This window comes from Bos indicus x Bos taurus, chromosome X (assembly GCF_003369695.1).
Source record: "Bos indicus x Bos taurus breed Angus x Brahman F1 hybrid chromosome X, Bos_hybrid_MaternalHap_v2.0, whole genome shotgun sequence".
NCBI lineage: Eukaryota > Metazoa > Chordata > Mammalia > Artiodactyla > Bovidae > Bos > Bos indicus x Bos taurus.
Window position 1 is genome coordinate 110,216,482 of NC_040105.1, and position 8,653 is coordinate 110,225,134.

The following is an 8,653-nucleotide window of genomic DNA, read 5'->3' on the forward strand; positions in this document are numbered from 1 at the left end:
AAGGAAACAAACGTTTGGTTGAAATGGGGTCTGGACAGGTAGGGAGATGAGCTAAATGAAGCCACAATGTTCTGTTCCCATATATGGGTTCTGGAAATGGTGTACTAATTCCTTCAGTACCTCTTGTGTGGTAAGCACTCAAGAAAAACCATAGAATAGACATCCCTGAGTGCTGGGGTCCAGCCCCGGTTGGATCCAGGGATTCCCTCAGGAGGACGGCATTGGCGAAAGGATAGATAAAAGGAGAAAGAGACAGAGGCTTGACCTGACTGGTTTACATGGGAAACTAATAAGGTTCATGACACCGAACTTGCTCTGACCACAGAGGCCGCAGGCGCCCTCTCGAATAGCTGAAGGTGCCCCACCTTAGGCACCTTCTCTGGGTCTTAGAAGCCCAGGCAGGTAAGTGGTCTCAGAGAGCCCCCACGCTCTGATCAGTCACCCTGAAGGAAGAACAGAGAAGAAAAGTAGAGAAAAGGAAACAAGAAAGAACGACACGGGGAGACCAAGCCTGATGAGCAAGGCCCATACTTTATTTTCCAAAGTAGTTTTTATACCTTAAGTTGTGCATAGAGGATAATGGTGGGGGGTGGAGGTAGAATCATGCAAGGTCAGCAGTCCTTGATCCTTATCGAAGCCAGGCTTTCTTTCTGCAAACTTATCATATACAAAAGCTTTAGGTGATTTACATCATCTTCTGGCCAGGAGGCCTGTTAACATTTTATGACCCTTTCTTCAGAAAACTTATTTTTCTCTAAAGGTGACTATTCTAAAGTCAGGCACCACCCTCCGAAAGCATTAGATAAAGTTGCATTCCTATAGGGAAAAAGTATGGTGGGCTATAACAAGAAAAGAATTAACTCAAGGGTCCAAGGTTACAAACCTTAAAGCTACTACTTACATTTCTATACACCAACTATATTAATCAATACACTCCCAGGGACACAGTAGGTAAGGGATATGGAAACTTGGCAGCAAGCATTAGCTCAACAAAGAAATCCTCTACTAGTTCTATTCTAACAATTTTAACTCTCTGAGGAGCTCTGCATTAGAATATCGTAAGCTTCCTGTGCCTCTCTGGTTGGGAGGCTGTGAACAATCACATGCATAGCTGCAGAAGTCCGAACAAACCTGTCAGGCAAGCTAGAAAGTCATCAGAGGGGTTTGAATGGAAACACTCCTATTATGCCCAGGAGACTTATTAACTAGAGCTCTAAGTTGATTTTCTTCAGAGAAAGGTGGTCGGGGATAGCCCCCCGTTAATGTCAGAAGAGTTGGTGAAAGTCGTGAAATAGTAAAACGAACAGATTCTGGTTTTGGGGTAGATGCTCAGGCAGGTCTGGGGGAGTGGGCCCTCGAGTCCTGACTGGCCTTTGCATATCAGGCCTCTCCGCATGACCTTTGTCATGGGTGGGAACTCCCGTTCTGGCTCCCGGCACCTGAGAGCAAGGTGTGATTCCCATTTTGCAAATGTGGAAATTGAGGCTCAAAGATGACAGTAAGAAAGAGTCATACTCAGATACTAAAATTTATTTTTAATGAAACACGATGTATTGTCTCAGCAACATCTGCAAAGCAAAAAAAAAAAAAAGACGAACTGTGGAAGGGTAAATATTTAATGAAGTATTGACCAGCATATTATTTGAATAATATGGAGACTACACCTCCAGGACCCCTGCAAAGTAAATGCCCACCCACTTATAGAGGGGACAGACTGGCAGACTATCATTCTCTGCCACTAACTTGGTGTACAGGCCTCATCTTGCTCCGCTTTCCTAAATAGAGCTGGCTTTAAATTACATTCAAATCCTTGTTCCCCTACCTGAAAAAAACAAAACAAAACAAAACCCAAAAAAACAGCACTCCACAGTCTCTGGATTCCTGAAGTTTGTTTTTCACAGTCCCATCCAGTCCAGCTTGCTTCTGTCTGGTATTACAAGTGATTTCCAAAAGGATAAAAAGACAGATCAGAACTCTGATGTGAAAATGGCAATATCAGGCTTTTGGGAAATGTGACCTTCTAATAAATTCAGTGTCTGTAATAATGGCACTCACGGTGGACTGGAAAAAGATGCCACTGACTAATTAAAGATGTCCATTATAAACATAGTGTCTGAGCAGCGCTCAGGGAGTGATCCTGACATTGTTGGAAGTTCCTACTTTAGAGACTCAGGGAAGACATTTAAACACCATGTTAAATAATCTTACAGCTGATGGAATGGGTGCTACCCTCCTCCCAGCATTTGTGGCCCCACATAACATAAGGTTGCACTTACTCATCTGGCAGGTCTGGACAGCTAATTCCGGGTCCCCTCTCTTCTCATTACAGTCCCATAGGCTGGCCAGTACTAGATTTTTCCACCACAGGTCCTGGAGGAAACAGTGGTTATACAGATCTACAAGGAGACTTGCTTACAGATCGACAGCCTAAGACAGTTGCAGGAAAATTAGGTAACTTGGAAGCCCATAACATGAGTGGATGGGGCAAACTTCCTTTTTCCCTTTGAAGGAAAGTTACATGGCTCAAAATAGCCTGGAGTTAAAACTCTCCTCCAGGTCCTCCCCACCATTCTATGCAAAACAAAGAACTCTCTCACCCGAAGGAAAAAATGGACATTAAGGTTTATTACGCCCAGCTCCCAGCTGGTCCAGCCTCTGGTCTATCTCCAAAATTCCTTGCCCAAGCCATTTAAGAGATAACTACTCCGAACAACCTTGGAGAAGAACAAGCCCCCTTAAGACAGTAACTTTCCACATACATGCCTATATATACTTACTATTTTCTTGGAAAAGCGCAGCAGCTCGCTAATGTGACTGCTGCCCCTTCTTGCCTCATTAAAGGTGATCTGTTCCTGTAAAGTGCCAGTCTCATTCTTTTTCTGAACCTCGCCTTCTCTAACTCCCTTACGTTACATTTTTGGTGCTGAAACCTGGGAGGTTGAGGTTCCTTCTCTTCTCCACAGCCAGCTCTTCAGGGTGTGGAAGCCTGCCAAGCTCACTTTCCAGCCCAGGCTTTCAAGACCTCCTCAAGAGGAAGTCCTGTGCCTTTGTGAGTGGTAAAAGTCCTGTGTAAGGGCTTTATGGGTTTTCCATGTAACCCGAAAAATATTGGCCTTTCTCTCTCTCTTCCTCTTTTCTCTCAGTTCCATTCAGTTCAGTTCAGTTGCTCATTCGTGTCCGACTCTTTGCGACCCCATGAATCACAGCAAGCCAGGCCTCCCTGTACATCACCAACTCCCAGAGTTCACTCAGACTCACGTCCATCGAGTCAGTGATGCCATCCAGCCATCTCATTCTCTGTTGTCCCCTTCTCCTCCTGCCCCCAATCCCTCCCAGCATCAGAGTCTTTTCCAATGAGTCAACTCTTCCCATGAGGTGGCCAAAGTACTGGAGTTTCAGCTTTAGCATCATTCCTTCCAAAGAAATCCCAGGGCTGATCTCCTTCAGAATGGACTGGTTGGATCTCCTTGCAGTCCAAGGGACTCTCAAGAGTCTTCTCCAACACCACACTTCAAAAGCGACAATTCTTCGGCACTCAGCCTTCTTCACAGTCCAACTCTCACATCCATACATGACCACAGGAAAAACCATACCCTTGACTAGGTGGACCTTTGTTGACAAAGTAATGTCTCTGCTTTTGAAGATGCTATCTAGGTTGGTCATAGCTTTCCTTCCAAGGAGTAAGCGTCTTTTAATTTCATGGCTGCAGTCACCATCTGCAGTGATTTTGGAGCCCCCCAAAATAAAGTCTGACACTGTTTCCACTGTTTCCCATCTATTTCCCATGAAGTGATGGGACCAGATGCCATGATCTTCGTTTCCTGAATGTTGAGTTTTAAGCCAACTTTTTCACTCTCCACTTTCACTTTCATCAAGAGGCTTTTTAGTTCCTCTTCACTTTCTGCCATAAGGGTGGTGTCATCTGCATATCTGAGGTGATTGATATTTCTCCCAGCAATCTTGATTCCAGCTTGTGTTTCTTCCAGTCCTGCATTTCTCATGATGTACTCTGCATATAAGTTAAATAAGCAGGGTGACAATATACAGCCTTGACGTACTCCTTTTCCTATTTGGAATCAGTCTGTTGTTCCATGTCCAGTTCTAACTGTTGTTTCCTGACCTGCATACAGATTTCTCAAGAGTCAGGTCAGGTGGTCTGGTATTCCCATCTCTTTCAGAATTTTCCAGTTTATTATGATACACACAGTCAAAGGCTTTGGCATGTCAATAAAGCAGAAATAGATGTTTTTCTGGAACTCTCTTGCTTTTTCCATGATCCAGTGGATGTTGGCAATTTGATCTCTGGTTCCTCTGCCTTTTCTAAAACCAGCTTGAACATCAGGAAGTTCACAGTTCACGTATTGCTGAAGCCTGGCTTGGAGAATTTTGAGCATTACTTTACTAGCATGTGAGATGAGTGCAATTGTGTGGTAGTTTGAGCATTCTTTGGCATTGCCTTTATTTGGGATTGGAATGAAAACTGACCATTTCCAGTCCTGTGGCCACTGCTGAGTTTTCCAAATTTGCTGGCATATTGAGTGCAGCGCTTTCACAGCATCATCTTTCAGGATTTGAAATAGTGCAACTGGAATTCCATCACCTCCACTAGCTTTGTTCCTAGTGATGCTTTCTAAAGCCCACTTGACTTCACATTCCAGGATGTCTGGCTCTAGATGAGTGATCACACCATTGTGATTATCTGGGTCATGAAGATCTTTTTTGTACAGTTCATCTGTGTTTTCTTGCCACTTCTTCTTAATATCTTCTGCTTCTGTTAGGTCCATACCATTTCTGTCCTTTATCGAGCCAATCTTTGAATGAAATGTTCCCTTGGTATCTCTAATTTTCTTGAAGAGATCTTTAGTCTTTCCCATTCTGTTGTTTTCCTCTATTTCTTTGCATTGATCGCTGAGGAAGGCTTTCTTATCTCTTCTTGCTATTCTTTGGAACTCTGCATTCAGATGCATATATCTTTCCTTTTCTCCTTTGCTTTTCACTTCCCTTCTTTTCACAGCTATTTGTAAGGCCTCCCCAGACAGTCATTTTGCTTTTTTGCATTTCTTTTCCATGGGAATGGTCTTGATGCCTGTCTCCTGTAGAATGTCATGAACCTCATTCCATAGTTCATTAGGCACTCTATCTATCAGATCTAGGCCCTTAAATCCATTTCTCACTTCCACTGTATAATCATAAGGGATTGGATTTAGGTCATACCTGAATGGTCTAGTGGTTTTCCCTACTTTCTTGAATTTAAGTCTGAATTTGGTAATAAGGAGTTCATGATCTGAGCCACAGTCAGTTCCTGGTCTTGTTTTTGTTGACTGTATAGAGCTTCTCCATATTTGGCTGCAAAGAATATAATCAATCTGATTTCAGTGTTGACCATCCGGTGATGTCCATGTGTAGAATCTTCTCTTGTTTTGTTGGAAGAGGGTGTTTGCTATGACCAGTGCATTTTCTTGGCAAAACTCTATTAGTCTTTGCCCTGCTTCATTCCGTATTCCAAGGCCAAATTTGCCTGTTACTCCAGGTGTTTCTTTTTTTCCCCTGTTTTAATTCTAAATTTTATTTTATTTTTAAACTTTACAATATTGTATTAGTTTTGCCAAATATCGAAATGAATCCACCACAGGTATGGGGAACGCGGGTATACTTGTGGTGGATCCAGGTGTTTCTTGACTTCCTACTTTTGCATTCCAGTCCCCTATAATGAAAAGGACATCTTTTTGGGGTGTTAGTTCTAAAAGGTCTTGTAGGTCTTCATGGAATTGTTCAACTTCAGCTTCTTCAGCATTACTGGTTGGGGCATAAACTTGGATTACTGTGATACAGAGACCTTTTGCCATTCAGCTACCCTACATGCAACATTCCACTCGAGCTGGCCCCTAGATTAAGGTAAGATCCGGATGGTGTTCTAGAGGTGCTCTAGAACCCAGTCCTCTCTGGGTCCTGGGGACCCCCATCCCAGGGCCACTCTGTAGGCAATGGTGGGGGCTGCTTCACTTCAACACAGAGGTCTCTTCTCATAACTCCTATTGCGACTATGGCTGATCACCTGAGCTCCCAAAAGGAGCCTCTGCTTGCCTTTCAATTATGGGGTCTGGCCAGTCTGTCCCAAAGGATTCCTCTCTGACATGTATTCTCAAAAATCTCAGACCACTCTTCCTCACTGAACTCAAAGTTTACCACTTCAAACAACTCTGTATACAGATCTGGCCTCAATACCAATTAGACAAACAAAACTGCTGGTCTGAGCTCGGGACTTTTGATTTCAGTACTTTATCAGATCTCACTAACTCCTCAAACAGAATGGCAAATGGTCAAAGGTCCCCTAATTCGAGCCTTCTGAGACCTTAAAAGCTGTCCTTCTCTCTACAAAGACTGTTCTACCTATCAAATTCTCCTCGGCTCTCTCTCCCCCTCCATTACAAAAGAATCCAAATTTAAAACACTTAGCCCCCAATTTTGACCAGACAGATGAGCCTCCTCCCTACTGCCCCATTCTGGAGATGAGACCCCATCATCTAGCCCTTCCTCCTCCAAATCAGAAAGCGATGACTCCAAAACCCCACAAAAGATTTCTACCCCACCTCCATCGGCCAGGACCTGAAGCAAACACATTTCCTCTCAGAGAGGTAGCAGGACCAGAGGGCCCTACCTGGGTTCATGTGCCTTTCTCAATTTCTGATATGACACAAATTGAAAAAAAAAAAAAATTGGGATCCTTTTCAAAAAATCCTACTAGATACAGAAAAAAATTCCTCTGTCTTACACAAACATATAATCTAACCTAACATGATCTTTATTACATCCTAAATGCCACTTTAACCCCTGATGAAAAGAAATGGATATGACATACAGCCCAGACTCATGTTGATCAGCTCCATAACCAAGATAAGACTAATCCAGTGGTTGATAATACAGTCCCTTTAACTGAGCCATGGTGGACATATCAAACAGGCAATGCTGACATCCAGTACCTGCATCATATGAACACCTGTTTACTAGAAAAAATACTAAAAAGCTCTCACATTCATATTAACTATGATAAGATTAGAGAAGTGACTCAAGAAAAAGATAAAAATCCTGCCCTTTTTCTTTCATGGCTTACTGAGGCAGTTCAAAAATACACGAATCCAGATACTTCAACCCCTGCTGGACTTCTATACCTACATATCCAGTTCATAAGCCAGTCAGCCTCCGATATTCACAGAAAACTACGCCAGTTAGAGAAAGTCCCTGAGACCCCCCAAAGAGACCTTCTAGAAGTAGCAAGGTATTCAGTAATAGAAAGGAAGAGTCTAAGAGAGAAAAAGACCATGAGAGAAAAGCTAAATATGTCCTTTTGGCGGCAGCAATTAAGAGAAGAGATCAGCCCGGTCCAAATCACCCCAGACTGGAACTTAAGAACCCCCCAGACCCTGCTTCCCATGCAACCAGTCAGGACACTGGATAAAAACATGCCCAAACTCGCACTCCACCCCGCCAAATCATGCCCAACCTGTGGTCAGTAGAGACACTGAGAGGTAGACTGTCCCCAGGGACGCCCTGACACCCCTGGGGAGGTCACCACCTCCCAGACTTGGAGAGTGGAATGTCCACAGGGATGCCCTGGCGCCCCTGGAGAGATCCCCATTTCTCCCCCAAACCCCAGCCCAACCCTATGAGAGTTGTTCCAATGACAGGGCCCGGGTTCCAGCCACCCCCACCCCGGTCTGTGTCCTGGACACGAGCTCGGAACTTAGGGTAGACAGGGTAGTGGCAAACAAACAAACAAACAAAAAAACCTACTTTATAATAGACACTGGGGCAGCTTTCTCTCTCTTAACTTCCTACTCTGGCCCAACTCAAGACTCAGAACTCACAATCAAGGGGGTCTCTGGAGTTCCCTTAAGGCCAAAAATCAGCCCTCCATTACTCTGTCAATTTAGAAAATTGACCCTCATACACTCATTCCTCATAATTCCTCAGTGCCTGATGGCACTCCTAGAGAGAGATTTTGCCAGGGTCCAGCCCCAGCTGATCCAGGGTATTCGAAAGGGAGACAGCGTCGGCGAGGATCAGGATACAATAGCTTCAATTAGATATTAATTAGAGATGTAAAGAGTAATAGAATGAGGATAGCTCAGCAGGAAAATTCAGTGGAGAAAAGAGGCTGAGTAGCTTGGTTTACGCAGGAAACCAATAAAACTTCAAGACAAGAAGCTTGCACCACTTATGTAGGCTGCAGGTGTCCTTCCGTTCTCCTGAAGGAGAGAGACACCGAGGCCTCCCCGGTCGGATCTTAGAAACCCAGGCATAATTAGTAAGCATGGCGGGCTCCGCGCTCCAGATGGAGACTCAGCCAGAGTCTGAGAGAGAGAGAGACATGGGGAGACCAGTCTTTCGAGGAACTGATCCCAATTCTTTATTTTCCAGAATCTGTTTTTATACACTGAGATGTTATACAAAAGTCACACGGGGACAGCAGTCCTGACTTTTATTAAAATGTATACAAATTTATTAAAATGTATACAAATGTATACAGAGGTCTTAGGGGTGTTACATCATCTTCTGGCCAGGGGGGCCTGCTGACAATTTATGACCCTCTCCTTGTGACAGCGGTCAGTCAACCAGAACACTTATTTCTCCAGGGGTGATTATTCTTGAAACA

The 8,653-nt window shown here is 44.0% G+C and overlaps 1 long non-coding RNA gene across 1 annotated transcript; it reads right to left on the bottom strand.

The window, feature by feature from the left end:
• Nucleotides 1-1,509: 1,509 nt before the first annotated feature.
• Nucleotides 1,510-2,499, bottom strand: LOC113887610. The gene is made up of 2 exons (XR_003509769.1): nucleotides 2,277-2,499; nucleotides 1,510-1,568 (listed from the first exon to the last, which is right to left on the bottom strand). It is a non-coding gene; the product is annotated as an uncharacterized LOC113887610 (long non-coding RNA).
• Between the last annotated feature and the right edge of the window lie 6,154 nt (nucleotides 2,500-8,653).